This window comes from Desmodus rotundus, chromosome 3 (assembly GCF_022682495.2).
Source record: "Desmodus rotundus isolate HL8 chromosome 3, HLdesRot8A.1, whole genome shotgun sequence".
NCBI classification, from domain to species: domain Eukaryota; kingdom Metazoa; phylum Chordata; class Mammalia; order Chiroptera; family Phyllostomidae; genus Desmodus; species Desmodus rotundus.
The window spans coordinates 65,712,003-65,729,273 of NC_071389.1; the positions used below are offsets into that span (position 1 = coordinate 65,712,003).

The 17,271-nt window shown below is 41.0% G+C and overlaps 1 protein-coding gene across 9 annotated transcripts in view; it reads left to right on the forward strand.

Annotated features, from left to right (window-relative positions):
- Positions 1-17,271, forward strand: part of LRRC8D (leucine rich repeat containing 8 VRAC subunit D) — a 108,596-nt gene that overhangs the window by 76,033 nt on the left and 15,292 nt on the right. The window lies entirely within an intron of this gene.

Genomic DNA, 17,271 nt, shown 5'->3' on the forward strand with positions numbered 1-17,271 from the left:
GTGGACTGTGGCCGCTACCCATTCTCAGAGCTGCCGCAGACGAGTTTCTCCCAGGCTCAGGCACTCTGTCTCTTTTCATCCCTATCTCTCCTGCCCTGGTTTTGGTCCTTTGAGTCTGCCCCTTCTGATAAGCTGCCGTAGCCACTGAAAAGAAACACGTTGAGACCCCTGGGCCCACAGAATAAAAAGGCATTTTTCTAGTGCACTTTCTCTGTGCCGTTGCCATGGGGAGCGTATGGCTTCTGCATAGTCCCCGAGTAGTCCCCAGCTCCTTATTTTCACCACAGTCTAGGTAAGCCCATGTCATCATCATCAAAGTTAAATGTATTGAGTTCTGATTATGTGACAGGACTGTGCCAAAGGCAGTACATGTGTGGATTTATTAAATCCTCGCCACAGCCTCTGAGATGAATGCTATTTTTTCCATCTAATTGACGAGGGAAGGGAGAGACAGAAGCGTTAAGGAATCCCCCTGGAGGTTATCCAGCGAATACATGGCAGAGCCAGAATTTTCACTCCAGCAGTGTGAGTGCTGAGCTCTGCCCTTAACTGTTGCACTGTACTCTGTGTTCTAAGGAAGAGGAGCCGGGTGGCGTGGTGGGCTGGGGACAGCAGAGGGAAGGTGGTGTCACTTTGTGTTTGAGGAGAGGAAGAACTGGTTCTGAGCTGCTTTCCATCAAGAAGAAAGGTGTTTGGATTGTTCACAAGAAGAAATTCCAGAAAGTACTTTCTCTTAAAGATACTTTTCTGTAAGGCCATCTTTTTAATTCTCATCATCATTCTTCAAGCCTTGTATCTGATCAGAGTAAAAGTTGTCTTTTCATTGATGTACAAAGTATCACATTGCCAGGTGTAATTTCTACTCAGGTGGCACTGTTCTCAGCCTTGGCAGAAGTGGTGGGATTAGCCAGAAAGGACGATATTGGGTATCTTACCTCCTTTCACTCTCTGAGCAAGCAGTTACATGCATCGAAGTGTGTCTTGTCAGCGTGGTTGGTTGGTTGGTTGGTTGGTTTTAAGAAGGAGAGTTTTTTTTTTTTTAAGAAAGTTAACATTATTTCCTCTGCTGCTTTTTTGAGGGGGTGCTGTTCTGGGATGTTTGCTGTTATTCATAAATGTGGTGATAACCATGATTCATAAAAAGGAGTCTCTGATTTTATGAACATTTTAGTCTACTACTTCCCTTGGATGCAGTTTTTAAGACTAATTTGATGCCTTTTGTGGCACCCAGAAATTTTACAGTTAGCTCTGAATTGATTTCTTCCAAAACATAGTATACTTTTAAAATTCTCTTAATAACTCTGGTATCTAACATCCACTTGTCATTTTATTTAATGATTCTAGCACCTTGAGAGGCTCCAGTTACTCATTGTTTTTGACTCTTAAGAATACTTATTGTCATAGAATTCCCAGATTAGCCTGAGACCACCAAACTTTCCCCTACTCAGGCCTTTCAAGCCTGTTGCTGTCACTCCAAGGACAAACCAGAGAAGAAGGACTTAAAGTGAGAGGGCAGGATGAAAACTTGACAGTAAAGGTATCTTTCTGAGCGTTCTGTAAGGATCTCCCTTCCCCTGCCCCCATACTTTGTCAGAGCCAAAGGCGCTTTACCCTTTGCTTGGTTCTTCAGGAATCCCCAGGCTCAGCTGCAGTTTCCATCCTAGCTGTAAATGACTGTCTGAATATGGGACTCGAGAAAGATGGACCTTCAGGTTCTCTTCGGAGTTAATGGAGCATCCTGTAGTTTAACAGATGTGAAACTGTTTTTAGAGAAATTAGCTGCCCACTAGTCTGGTTCCTAGGCTGTCTCTGTGGGTCAGGCCTGGGAAAGGAAGGAACAAGGAAGTAAAATGAAGTGAGTTCACTCACGTTTCTTCCTTAGAAAGACTGCAGGAATAAAATGTAGGTCAGAGGCATCTGAACTCAGTGAGCTAGTTTGTTCTTCTTGGAGCTCTGTTTACCACCCCTGCTGTCTCAGGTCCCCGTAAACCTGCAGGGAAGGATGTGCATACATACCTTTGCTTCCCAGCTCCACAATCAGGACTTCGTGTAAAGCACTTACATTTCCGTAGCAGACCTGGGTTTGAGTCCCAGTGCCATCACTATTAATTAGCTCAGTAATCTCGGGCCAGAAGTTGAAACTCTTGAACACAGCTTTCTCTCCTAATTTCAGGTTGATGATAACACTTAATTCACAGGGTGGTTGGGAGGATGAGTGAAAATGATGACCTGTTTAAGGTACTGTGTTAGTTAGCTGTCCGATATCCTTGCTGTTATGGTTCTACCCATGGCAGGCTTGTTCAGTTGTGGCAAATCACTAGCTACCTGAATTTTTACACTTTATTTTCTAGGGTTTTTTTTTCCCCATCCTTGCCCTAGTACATGTTCATTGATTTTAAAAAGAGGGGAAGGGAGGGAGGGAGAGAGGGAGGGAGAAAAATAGTGATGTGAGAAACATCACTCAGTTGCCTCTTGTACACACCCCGACTGGGGACCGAACCCACAATGTAGGCATGTGCCCTGACAGGAATCAAACCCACAACCTTTGGTTTACAGGATGATGCTCCAGCGATTTGAACCACACCAGCCACGTCTTGAAGGTTTTAATAACCCTTCTACAAAGGATCGATAATGTAGCCCTGGCCAGGTTGCTCAGTTGGTTGAAATGTTGTCCATACCCCAGAAGGCTGTGGGTTTGGTTCCTGGTCAGGGCACACACCTAGGTTTGCAGGTCCAGTCCCCAGTCGGGGCGCATATAGGAGGCAACCAATTAATATTTCTCTCCCACATCAGTGTTTCTTTCTCATTCATTCTCTCTCTCCCCCTCCCCTCTACTTCCTCCCTCAAAATCAGTAAATATAACCTCAGGTGAGAATTAAAAAAATAAAGGATTAATAGTGTAATATATTTGGCTGTCCAAGTGGGGAAGAACTTGTGGAGAAATTTCTCAGTGCCCTTCATGTTTGTTTCAGCACACACGAAGAAATCATCCTAAGGGTTAAGTTTTCACCTGTGTTGTTTGGCTTATAAAATATTTGGAAGAAACTTTCCAGGTGGCTAATGACCCTCATAGGTCAAGAACTTACTTCCATGTGCTGAGCCACAAATAATATTTTTGATAAGGCTGTTTCTCTTTTGAATATATTTTAGATGAATCGTTGCCCTCTAAGAATTCGCACAGAAATTAGATACCATGTTTTAGACTACCTTCCCAAGAACTTGGTGGGATGGGATATGGTCACATACCCACCCAGGAACAATAAAACCAGGTTATTTTAGTTCCCTTCTCACCAAATGTTTGCATATCTGTCTTCAGTAAATAGTCACTAAAAACTGTAAGATGTACAAGGCAAGGAGACCTGCCCACTCTGGAGGTGTGAGGGGGCCATAAATCCCTGCCATGCCCATGTTAGAAAGCAGTTGAGGGAGAGAGAGGCTTCGGGCTGATGGACAGCAGTATATCATCTGTATTACTGAAAACGCTCTTTTGGAGAATGTGGTTTTGGACCTTTCACCAGATGGACATTCTGAAATTTCATCCTTGAATCAGATAGTCTTAACCACCCTTCCCCTGGCATGGCAGGACCGTGGAAGCTGGCAGGGAGCAGGGAAAGCCGCCTACTACCTAGCAGAAGAGTCCAGAATTCACCATCTCGGCAGGCTGGCAGACCCCATAGAGGGAAAGGAGGAAGGAGAAGTGGACAGAGAGGCCAGGTCATTATTGTGGGGAATTCTCTCCTGGGCGTGATCTGAGGACAGTGAATAAATGAAAGTCCTCTTGCAGCACCTGATCCTTCAAAGGAGGATCAGACCCGGCCCTGCTCACAGGGGATATTCAGCGGGGAAGGGAGATGAAGCATCTGTGCACTGATTGCCTTTCTTCATGGCCTTAGCTAAAGCTTTAAATGTGGAGCATGTTAAATGCGGCTGCCACATTTTTCCCTGGTGTTTTAACTGGCTGCCATCCTTTCTGGCTCCTTCCTACAGGCGGAGCTTCTTTTAAGTACCACTTTTAGGCTTTAAAAAATTAATCCTTATTTGCTTAAAAAAGGATGAGAGGAACAATTCCTCTTCATAAAAAAGTGCCACACAGGCCCTGCCTTCCAAATATCTGGTGGTGACGTAACTTAGCCCAGAGGTGAATTCTACCCTGAATTTCAGCGGGATACAGAATATGTTGCATGGCGACACTCACCTCAAACAAAAGCAAATGCGTTGCCGCTGCCAAAGAATTGAAAATGGTAAAGTCAGTGTCATCACTGAAGGGAATTTATGATTATGATGATGATTAATTTCATAGCTTCGGAAACTGAATTGTACTTAATTGACAGAACCCCACAATTCTACCTCCCACCCATCTTCTTTCTTCTACTTCCCCCAACTTCTGTGCATTTTCTAAAAAGAATTTTACCAAATTTAAGGTAGACCTTTTGGTTGGTGTTTCAGCCAAACTTTTTGGAGCTAGTTGTTAACCAGAACCTGCAGCCAGCTTTCTTCAGAAAAACCTGCCCATGTATCGAGCCAAGTTGTGGTAGCCACTCCACGCTGTTCCCAGATAGGCCCTGGAATAAAACCGACCCGTGCATGTGCATTTGCAGTAGCCACTGGATAAGAACCAGAATAGTGACTCCAGAAGTAAAGGGTCACAGCTCTAACCTGCTGAGTCGCCTCAGCTCGGCCTTGCTGCGTTTCGCTCACTGCTTATTGCACTCCAGCCTATCGGAGGCTCTTCGGCAGATCTGTGGGGGCTCATGAAGGAAGGGGTAAGTCTAGGTGGAGATCAGGGATCTGGATTTGTAACATGTACTCCAGCTCATCTTGATTAAGGTGTTACTTTAGAAGAAACACAAAAGAGTGGGTAACTCAAGCTCCTCCATGCAAACCTGTCCACATTTATTCATGCAGAGAGGCTATTATGATCTGTCACAGTAAGAACACGGAGTCCCAAAGGGCTTCTTGGCCGTCCTTCAGGTGCCGGGCTTCCTGTCTTCTACTATGTCTTTGTGCACAAGAGCCAACAGCCTTTACTCCCTTTTGTTCCTAACTGTCAGGGATGTGCACGAACAAGAAAAATAAATATCTAGGATCAGACAAGTTCTACATGAAATTTTGTTTTGGAACATGAAAGCTAAACACTTTCAGGCCAAAAAAACATATCTGTTCTTTGCCCTGGCCTGATGTAACCTCACTCTTACACCACACGTTAAAAATTTTTGTTAGCCTTCTCTAACTTTCTTTCTTTTGCTTATAGTCAAGTGTTCTGGTCTTTTCCAGCTCTGAATCATTCTCTACTCTTTTGAGATCACTTTTTCTCCCAAACAGTTGAATTATTAAAAATAAGCCTGACACAGGTTCATGACCATAATGGAGAGCAGGACCGGAGGAGGGAAAACAGTGGGGCTCTGCAAGGAAGGGCACAGAAGGTGAAAGCATCAAAGAACCTTGAAGATCTTCAACTCCAACAGCATGTTTTTCCTTACAGACTATAACTCGCTTAAACTTATGATTCAAAGTATACTAAACTTCTACTATTAATTATCATCGTACACGATTGCTCTTTTCCTGAATTTCAAATACTTTGTGGAGGGAACTCTGGTAAAATTCCAGAATGTGGCCTTAGGGTCCAAACAAAAGGGGTACTGAGTGAATATTGGATAAGGTAGTTTGAAGAATTGATTCTATAAACATTTGTTGCATTCTTTTTGTATGCCAGGCTATTAGAATCAGACTGTTAAATGACAGTTAAGAAGATCAATAAGGCACAGTCTCTTCTCTGGAATACTTACCATCTGTTGGGTAAACAAATAATCACAGCCCAGTGATTACCCTAATGAGCTGTGAATAAAGTAGTATAGAGACTCAGCTACTCTGAGAAGCTAACTCTGCCTTGGGTTGGAGGCAGGAAGTAAATGGCTTTCTTTGAAGGATATGCCGGTGGGGCGGGGCACAGTTGTTTGTTTGGAAAATAGTACAATAATTAATATACAGTAATAAACTGTTTCATGTAGTCACAACTGGAACCCTATTTTTGCCCCACCCTGTATTTGAGTTTAGATTTTAAGTGTAAACCGACTCATCGAATTTTACATCAGGAAGAAAGACACACTCTAATACAGACTTCTCATTTTACGGGTAAGGAGCCTGAGACCTAAAGATTTTGATTGCCATTGCTAGGATCCAGTCATTAGTCAATGTCAGAACTAGAGTTCTAGTAGAACTTTACTATTTCTCATGAAAACAGAACTTTGGGTACCCAGAGAAATACTGTAATTGTTTTGGGAAAATGGGATTGACTCTGAATATAGTTTCTCCTGGAACAACGTGATGTTTTTACAGCCACGTTTATCAGAAAGCTATCTTAGAAGGATTGATTCACTGTCAAATTCTCTTTTGTATGATCCTAAAGTAACAGCTCTCCTAGTACATGGACTAAATAACTACATCATTTTGATATTTTATTACAAAAACACTAAAAGGCGGAGCAGTCTGGAAATTGCTAATTGGAATAGTTTCTGGTTCCCAGGTAATCTAGGAGATAGAAATCATTACACCAAATATACCAGAAGGTCACACAATATAATAAGACAGATAAAAGGATAAAAGAATCTTCTTAATCTTAGCTTCTAGTACATAACAAAACATAAATAGCACTGGATTATTTGAATGTTAAGCCCTCTCTTAAGTAAACTTTTCCTACAAAAATACTAGCAGACTTCTGTACTTTTTGTTTTTAATTAATTTAGATTATAAGGATTGGTTAGGTGAGAGAGTTGTCTTTTGATCTTACAGGGTGCCTAAAATTTCTTTTCCTATAAAATTTATTCCTAAATTTTTGACTATGTCCACAAAACACAAGTTTATTTCATAACATTACTTGTGATTCCTGATTAGTAGAATTACATACACTAGTATAATGCTGATCAAGAAACATTTGAATGCTTTCCTTCCTCCTATTTCTGAAATGATTACGCAGGCAACCTGCAAAACTGTGTGTGTGTGCTTGTGGGTCTAGTTTTGCTTTCCGGTACATCATATTTAGTCCTTTGACTTTATGAGGATGCTGTCTAACATTGCTGAGATTGATTTTTTTCACCTGTAAAATTAGGGAAATAATTTGCCTCAACGATTTGCACCAAGTAAATGAAATAGTCCTTGTAAAAACTCTCCCCCAATGTGCCTGGCACATACTTGAATCACAGTAAATTAGAGCTTAAATTATTTTGCTGTATTTCCTGTGGACATGTTATAAAGCATTAAGAATAGTCAGAAAGAAAACCTGTTTGTTGTTTGGAAAAAGCACCCCATTCTTTCCAGAACATAACAACCATATGATAAATATCTTGCCTCTCCTTCTACTCTGTGCAGGTTCTGGTGAACACTTTTCGCAGCAGCGGGTCTTAATGATTACTTTTGAGGCCTGAACCCAAGCATTATTGACTAAGATAAAAACCACAGGCCCCAAGAGTAAGTATTGATGTTGGTAGAGAGCCAGTGGATGAGTGATATTTAATATATTAAATATTAAACGCAGAATCTTTTAGTTTGGTGAGTTTTGCTAACACTGCCAATTAACACATCCAGCTTGACTTTTAGAAGTTTAGTTTTATATGTTTACATCTGTTTCACCTGACAGTTACTACATAAGGATGATACTGGTAATGGTCCAAAGAATTTGCTAAAATTCTGTGTGAATCCAATGAGAAAAATAAAAATGACTTTGTTATGTAAGTGCTTCTATTTTCTGCTGATTGGCTAAATTTGCATCTTTAATATTACCTTGACTGCGTATTATTTTAAAGTACTATAAATTATGTTTTAAATATAAAATTAAAATAATAGAAATTTTGTGGGACTATTGGCATCTCTCCTTCTTTTTCTGCTTTTCTGTAATTTCTAAAATACTATTCGGAACTCCCATTATCAATGCCTACAATTTTCTGAAATATAAACATTTTTTATTCCATCACCTTAAACCTATATTGCCTGTGTTAGGTTCCTGTCTGCCACTGGAAACACCTTTTTTTTTAAATCATACTAAGTGTATTTTTGAAGGAGACAACCTACATTTCATCACTTTCCTTCTATACAATTTCAGAAGTAGAAATTGTGGACTGAGACCAAATCAGAAACTTTCAGGCTTAAGGAAATATTTTTGGAAAAGCAGTCCAGGACTTCAGGTCAAGATGGAGGCATAGGTTGACACACTTCACTTCCTTGCACAGCCACAGAAAGAATTACAGCTAAATCTCAAAACAAATAGCGCCACAACTGTCACAAAACTGAACTGTATGGAAGTCCAACAACCAAGGATTTAAAGAAGCCACATTGATCCAGGCAGGTAGGAGTGGTGGAGAGGTGAGGAGACTAGGTGTGACACAGAGAGTCTGCGGCAGCAGAACAGATACAGGGGGTCCCACGTTCACGTGTGGTGGATAAAAATCAGGAGTGAGTGATCCTAGGCACAGGCCAGGGCTCCAGTGCTGTGCAGGTAAATTCCCGTAACCTTGGGCTGTAAAAAACCAGTGAGGGGTGAGGAGGAAGAAGAAACTTGCTACATTTTCAGGAAACTCCGCTTAAGGGGCCTGCACAGTCTCAAAATGTATGCAAACCCACCCACTGTGGGATTCAACACCAGGGCAACAGCTGGAAGGGTGCCAGGCTCATACAGGGAGTGGGTGAAATGACTGGAAATGGAGCGAGTGCTCGGCAAACCTCCAGAAGCCAGGCAGAGACACAGTCCCCTCTCCAAGCTCTCCCCCTGCACAGAGCCACAAACAGTGAAGCAGGTTGCCCTGCCCTGGCAATTACCTAAGGCTCCACCCTTCACAATTTATGGGCAACTTTTCTACACAGGCCAGGCTACTAAGGGAGTCAAAGCAGCTCTACCTAATACACAGAAACAAACACAGGGAGGCTGCCAAATGAGGAGACAAGGAAATATGGCCCAAAAGAAAGAACAAAACCCCAGGAAAAGAACTAAGCGAGGAAGAGATAGCCAGCCTATCAGATGCAGAGTTCAAAACACTGGTGATCAGAATGCTCAAAGAACTCATTGAATACAGCAACAATATAAGGGAAGATAAGAAGGTTACACTAAGTGAAATAAAGACAAATCTGCAGGGAACCAATAGTGAAAGGAAGGAAGCCAGGATTTAAGTCAATGATTTGGAATATAAGGAAGAAATAAGTGTTCAACCAGAATACAATGAAAAAACAAGATTTCAAAAAATGAGGACAGTATAAGAAGACTCTGGGACATCTTGAAATGTGCCAACGTCCAGGTCATAGGGATGCAGAAGGAGAAGAGGAAGAGCAAGGAATTGGAAACTTATTTTAAACAATAATGAAAGAAAACTTACCTAATTTGGCAAAGGAAACAGACATAAAAGTCCAGGAAGCACAGAGAGTCCCAAACAAGTTGGATCCAAAGAGGCCACACCAAGACACATCATAATTAAAATGTCAAAGGTTAAAAATAAAAAAGAAAATCTTAAAAGCAGCAAGAGAAAAGCAGAGAGTTACCTACAAAGGAGTACCTATGACACTATCAGCTAATTTCCCAAAAGATAACTTTGCTGGCAAGAAGTATTCAAAGTGATGAAAATCAAGGACCTACAACCTAGATTACTCTATCCAGCAAAGCTGTCTCTTAGAATGGAAGAACAGGTAAAGTGCTTCCCAGATAAGCTAAAGCTAAAGGAGTTCATCACCACTAAGCCATTATTACAGTAAATGTTAAAGGGACTTATTTAAGAAAAAGATCAAAACTATGAACATTAAAATGGCAACAAATTCACAACTATCAACAACTGAACATTAAAAAGAAAAACCTAAGCAAATAACTAAAACAGGAACAGAATCGTAGGTACAGAGGTCATTTGGAGGGTTATCAGCTGGGAGCAGGTAGAGAGAGAATGGGGGGAAAGGTGCAGGGATTAAAAAGCATAATTGGTAGGTACAAAATAGACAGGGGAAGGTTAAGAATAGTATAGGAAATGGGAAGCCAAAGAACTTAGTATGCACAACCCATGGATATGAACTAAGGGAGGATTGGTAGGGGGAAGAGGGGTACAGGGTAGAGAGGAGCAAAGGGGGGAAACTGGGACAACTATAATAGCATAATCAATAAAATATGCTTAAAAAAGAAAATCCAAATATTCCAATTATTACGCTTTCACAAGTCACAAAATCAGCCTTTATTTTGTCTTAAGAACTGGTCTAAGTGCTTGTATCATTTAATCTTCACAAAAACCCTATGAGGTAGGTGGTGGCATTATTATTGTTACTATTGCTGCAACTATTACTGCTACTACCACCATCACCATCTCCATTTCACAGAGAGATTGAGAAACTTGCATAGTAGCACAGCTAGTAACTGGTAGAGTCAGGAGTCGAACCGAGACAATCTGTCTCCGGGATCTGTTCTCGCGATTACTATACATAGGGCTAAGTGTACACCCAGCTTCCAGAAACCTCCATAGACTTACACATATGATTTGTATTTGAGTAATAATTTAAAAATCTTTCATTTTTCCGTTTCTAAAGTACAATTTTCTAGCACTTAAGATATCTAAATTATTTTAAGTGATGTACTGGCTACGAACAGGTGTGTGAAAGGAGTTACATGCACTGACCTTGCTGACAGTCTCTCTAAGCCTAGTTTTCTCTGAGTTTCAGCCTCTAAAGGAATGTTGGTAAAATGTATTCTAATTTCCTTTTTTTCCCCCCAGTTTACAAATGAGAAGTTAGTCATTTCCTGCTCTGTGATCCCACGGCACTTTGTTCATACTCTATATTTTAAGTAAATACTTTTTTTTTTTGTAATTAATCTGTTTATATGTCACTTCTTTCCATCCCCCACCCTTGCCTCCAAGTGAGCTCTTAGAGCTGGAACCAGGTCTGCTTTATTTTTGTCTCCCACCCGCCTGATGACCAATGGATGAATCGTACTGCCTGGAGAGGTTACGGGACTTGCCTGGATTAGCAGGCCTGAATTTGTGAACAGATTTTCCAACTCCCAGTCTGGTACTTCTCACTCACGTGCTGCCAGAGATGTTTCCAAATGATTTGGAATCTTGCTAAGGTCTTCGGGCACCATTTTCATACTACGTTCCTCCAGACTAGCGCATTTATAAAGTTATATTAATAGTCACGTTGAAGATGAGGATGGTGGTGATGGCACCACTATCACCACCTTATCCTACTGCATCAATATGAGGATCAAACGAAATGATAACGTCTGTGAAAGCTTTGGCACTGGTGTAATGCCTTCCACAAGGACATTTATTGCTGTTACTCTAGTCCGTTATTATTGGTGTGTGATATACAAAGTATTTTCACGTTCAGCATCTCACTGTTCATTACACCCCTGTGAAATAGACGGTCTCCTTGCCATTTCACAGATGAGAGAACTGAAGCTGCGAAAGATGAAGTGCTTCAGTTACAACCACAGCGCCTAAAAGAAGCCTAATCTCTTCCCTTGTTGCAACACAGCCACCAGAATGAGGCTGCCAAGTCCCTCGGGGTGTGGCATCATCCTCCTGAGGCCTCCGGGAGTGAGCCAGGAGAGAGACCTGCAGGAAAGCCGAGAGCTTGGCTTTTCTAACAGCAGGGCGATTGTGTGTGTGTGTTTAAATTTTAGTCAGATTTTTTCATTTACTCACAATGCAGGGTCTGGGCACGGAAAGCTTTATAAGATAAAGCGAGCGATTTTATTTTGAAGGGGCCAGCCAGCAATGTCACAGTTAGCACTCGCACTGGGGTCATGGGGTCCAGGCAGGAGGGGGCTAACCCCGCCATTGCTTTCGTCTCAATGGGGAGTTCCTTACTGCTACTCTCAGAGGAAATGAAAGATGATAAATCCAGCTGCTGCTTCCTGTTTCTATAATTCAGAGATTTATTTATTTCAAGGGTAGAATGCCTTATTTTTAAACCAGTGGAAAATACCCTCAACCTGATCCTTGTTAGTATTTCCTTAAAAAGTAGATACACTCACTTAGGCTTTAAATGGGTGGGTATGTGTGCGTGTGTGTGTCTGAAATTCCCGTGATGCTGCCGGGGCTAGCTCACACTCTGTGTTTTTCAACAACAAAAGAAAGAAAACCAATGAAAGCAGATTTTACGGGGCAAGAATCTCTAAATGAGATTGATGGCTGTCTGAGAGGAGGCCTGTAATTTATATCCGTGGGATAACTATCTCAATTGTGCCTCTTGTGCAGTTCAGGTCTGGTTTTACTTCTGCGTGTAACTGTCATTAGTGAGGCATCCTGCATGGTGTCAGCACCGCACTGCCTCCTCACCTGCCATAGATTGTGGAAGGTAGCCACGCGGTGAGCATGACTGGGATGCATCTTGATGGGATCGATTGTATAACCAATGGCTCCATAATTAAGAATAATAGAAATATTTTCTCTGATGCCACTTTATTTTCATTGCTAATTTAAGAGACAGAGAATGTATATGGGAGTGTCAATGGTGCTTTTCAGAATCACTGAAGGAAATGTATTTGGCTAAGTAGAATTGTGAGGTTATAGTAACTGTAGCCCATCCCCTCACTAAGCAAGAATCTTAGCTCTGATTTAAGTCCCTTGGCCCCTCCCTTAATGTTCCTGAAATCATAGCTGTGGTGGTGCTCTGTTCACAATGGGTAACCAGTACATACTGTGCACTTACGAACTGGCCGGCCGGTTTATTTACTCTAAGAATTACAGTTCATAGTCAATAAATTCAGAATAAAAAGGAAATCTCCGTAACTTCAATTCAAAGAAGAGCTTATACCGAATATTTGGTCTGACGTCGTGAACAGCTCCTGAAGATAGTTAAAACTGTGAGGCTGTAACACTCACAGGCGCCTGTTCTAGCGCACTTGATGGTATAGAATTATCCAGTTCTATGTCAGCTATGCCATTTCCTTGTTGCAACAGCTTCTTGGCTAAAAAAGAAAATGAAATTTATAGTTGTTTTTTTTTTCTTTTCTTTTTTTTTTTTTTTTGACCTCTGCCCTTTGTAAGGATCAGGGTAGTTGGAATCGGTGCAAGTGCTTTTAAAAACTGAGATGATGATAAAGGCATTAGGTAATACCGTCATTAAATGGCAGTCAGGTTGTAAACTGTGATTTAGTTTTTTAGACTTTGCTCCTTGTGTCCTGAGTTAGCCTTTGAACACCAAGGTTTATCTCCTTCACCTAAGGGTTCCTTCTAATATTTTATAAAATTTGGGGGAATGATTTGATTTAATTTGAGCTAATCTTTAATTTACAACAAGCTGAAGTGGGCAGGTATGGGCTCAGTAGGTTAGTCAGATCTGGGTTTGAATCCTGATCTACAATATTTTAACTGCATGATCTTGGTCAAACTCGTATTTTCTAAACTTCTGTCCTCTCTCGATAAAATGAGAACAGTAATGCCAGTGCTCGGGGAGGATGTGACAGCTTAATGAACTCAAGTATTTGAGGCTTGGTTACTCAATAAGAGACAGTTTCTTTCCGGTCTCCTCCTGTATATTTGCAGTAGTGTCCGTGCTGAGTGATGAGATCCACCCTGAGATGACCACTTACAGACACCAGCAACACATGCCACCTCTCCTCCCTGACTCATCTTGTCCCTTCCACACCACGCCAGGGAAGTGAGAAGTAAATTAAGCTGCTTTAGATCACTAACACTCTCCTTAGGAATAATAAATATTTCTTCTCCCACCTTCTTCCCCTCAATGTATCATAACTTGAGTTCCTTTAATGCGTGACCTAGCAGGGAGTCTCCGAGGCTGAGAAAGCCTGACACTGTTTGGATTGCCTGAACACAGACGGAGGTACTCGCTCCTATGTCCATGTGCTCTGTTTTCTTTTCAAAGTTATATGGGTTGTGGAGTTATTTTTGCAAGGCACCCCGCCTTTTTTTTTTAATTTAGACTTTCCCAAAAAGGACCCTTTAAAGTTTTACGACTGGATAAGTTCTATGGTGGTTAGCAAGGTTAATATTTACCAACTTAACTGAAGGGAAAAGCAAACAATATATATCCAACCTCTGTTTAAGAATTTCCGTAGAATTATTGAATTCTTTAATCTTGGTACCTTTATTTAGTTATAACAGCATGCCGTGTACTTGAGTTAGAGCTCCTGGTAGAAATGTGTTTGCTATGTATGAGTTAACCTGATGCTCAAAATAAAAGACAGCCATATGAAAAACTTCTACTTTCTCACCCTGCTGTTTCCAGCTTCTACCTCCCTGCCCTCAAACCTGCCTCTCCTCCCTGTTGCTTTGTTCTCCTCCCCAGCCAAGTTGCAAGAAGTGAAGTTGCCGTTGCCACTCATCTCTGCCCACAGTGAGCCCCGCTTCTTCACTTGGGGCTGGGCTGAAGTCTCAGTAACTCAACTGCAGCTACTCTACCTCTCAGCTTCCTGGACTAGCCTGTGATACCGCTTACCACTCTCTTCTTTTAAGTGTTTGCCTCCTTTGGTTTCCAGGACACAGTTCTCTTTGTCCTCCTCTGATCCTTGCTTCTTCCTTTCCTTTGATGAATCCCTTCCTTCCGCCTGTTCCCTGGGTAATCTCATCTTCCATATCCTGACTAGGCATAAACGTGTCATTCCATCCTAGACCCTCTCTCTTGAGATTCAAGTGACTGCTAGACATTTTTCCTAAAATCCTAGCTATTCAAGCGGAAAGTTGAATTTACCTGGAAGTCATCTTGACTAATGTCACTTTCTCATTCATTTTCTTTCCTCCAGTATTTCCTGCCTCCAGTCCCTCTTCCGTATTCTGGATAGAATTCTTTCTAAATTAGAAGAACACTGAGCTCATTGTCCCTCATTCCTACCTTGTTTAAACCATTCAGGGGTTCCCTATGACCCCTTTGTTATCTTGGCCTGATAGTGTTGCACTTTTCCTGAGTACTACCCTTGGAAAATCCTCCCCTTTGTGTTCTAGGAACCCAGAAAGTACACCTTGCTCTCAAATATTCTGAGACAAGACCCATCTCCATCCTTCCAGACTGCCCCAAGACTCTAAGATAACTCCCTTGATTACCTGCCCCTCTGAAAACCAGGCCCCTTCCTTGTCTTTGAGACAGCCCTCATTAACGATTTTTCTCCCTATTGGAACAGCTTGAATAAAATCATCTCCTTAACTGTCAGCTGTATTTTATTTCTCTCAAAAGTTTTCCAGTTCAGAAGTTGAGTTATATGTTTACCTTTATTGCATGTTGCTTATCTCAGCTGTCATTAGTGTTCTTGGCATTCCTACACTCACTTTGCTGTCATTTTTTACTAGGAAATATTAGAACAGTTTACCCTAAATAATCTGGGTAGAATAGGGGTTCGTGCTCCATCCTTTCCAGAACACTTAAGGTAAGCAGGGAAAAATCATTAAGTTCTGGGAGGGCAAGGACTGTATCTGTCTTGCTCTATCTACTATGTATATATTTTCAGCACTTATCTCATTACCTAAGCCAAATAGTTGTTGAAACTGTAAATGGCATGAGCTTGACGGCATCGTGACAACAAAGGTTTTGTGAAAACTATGATGGGCAAGATGTATTTTCTTCAATCACAAGTCCCCAATAACTAACACAGTGTATGGTGTTTGAAAACAAATCCATGGCCCTGGCTTATGTGGTTCAGCAGATTGAGCACCGGACTGCAAAACAAAGGGTCTCCGGTTCGATTCCCAGCATATGGCTGGGTTGCAGGCCAGGTCCCCAGTAGAGGGTGGTGAGAGGCAACCACACATCGATGTTTCTCTCCTCTCCCTCCCTTCCCCTCTGTCTAAAAATAAATAAAACCTTAAAAAAAGAAAGAAAGAAAATCAATGAATGAACAGCCAACCTCATGCTTACTATTTCTTAGCATTAGCATCTTCTACCCAAAGATTTTGGTTCATCAAGAATGTAAACATTGTTATAAGTATAGTTCTGATGTGTCGTATGTAAAAATCACACAAATGAGCAAATTTTGTCTTGGTTATAAAGATGTTTTTACTGTTTTTGGCTTTCTTGAGAAAGAGAAGAAGATAATATTTAATTACTCCAAAAAAATTGTCATACGTCAGAGGGATAAATTCTATCACTTAGATCATAGAAGATTTAGACCTTAGTTTATATCCCATATGTGATACTTTAGTCTGGAATTTGCAGTGGGTGGAGCTTAAAGCCATGGGCCTGGTTGTGTTCACTCTGCAGTTTACCCAAGAGCCTGTATAAACATGTTGTGGACCGTGACGTGGGAAGCACTGTTAATTATCTCCACAGTTAAAATAGCAGGCTCTTAAATAAATACATTGCCATCATTGGCGCTTGAGTATGTAACACGTATTTTTTCAAATGTTATCTTGGGACTTTTTTTTCCCCCACAGAATTCAACAATTGTCACGCCTTTTCAGAAAATAAATATCCAAAATTTTCCAAAGTCAAAGATCATCATGTAATCTGTGTAGAAGCAACTCTAACATAAGTGACAGCACACTGAATTAGAAATTATGCTTGTTTGTATGATGTACCATCCCAATACAAAAAGGTTTAGGGACTTTACAAACTGTAGGCCGCTCAGTTGTGATTCAATATTACAACTCCACTAATGCTTAATAACTGAGGGAAATGTTGTAAATTGTAACATAACTGTGGCTGTCTATGAAAACTCTACTAGTTCTTCAAAATTTGGAGAAAGGAAAAAGACCATTAATTCCATACACACTTGAGCTAGTGAAGGACTTTTCAGTTAAATGTCCCATCAAGCCTGCTTTTCTAAAGATCATTTGTCATTTTCACAGGAGCTGCACAAGTAGCTGCTAAGTCCTTAGAAACAAGATTAATTAAGTTGAACATGAATAAAACATTCCTTTGTTTTATCACATGCTTCGAAATGGGACAAAAATGATATTTAGCAAAGTTTACAAGTTTATCAATAATTCTAAAATAAGGCTTTTGTTTGTATTCCTTTAAAAGGCTAGCCCTTTGGGGGAATTTTTCGTTACCACCAGACGGTTCCTAATGCCCATAATGAATTCCACTGTATTAGAGATTACATTGTCAGAGGTCATTAATGATTTTTAAGAGCTTTGATTGTCCTTAATCTCTGCCATTATTGACTGATTTATACCTTTATTCTTTTCAAATCCCCCCTTATGCTGGTTTTCTGGATTCTCTCTTCTTCATTATTTTTTGTTTCCCCTCAAAGCTTTTGTGGTCCTTTTTAATTTCTGTTGCTGCCACATCTCAAATCGATTTGGGTAGTGGCTGGGATGGGGACATCGAATGAGCGTGCCTGCTGTGTGCCCAACA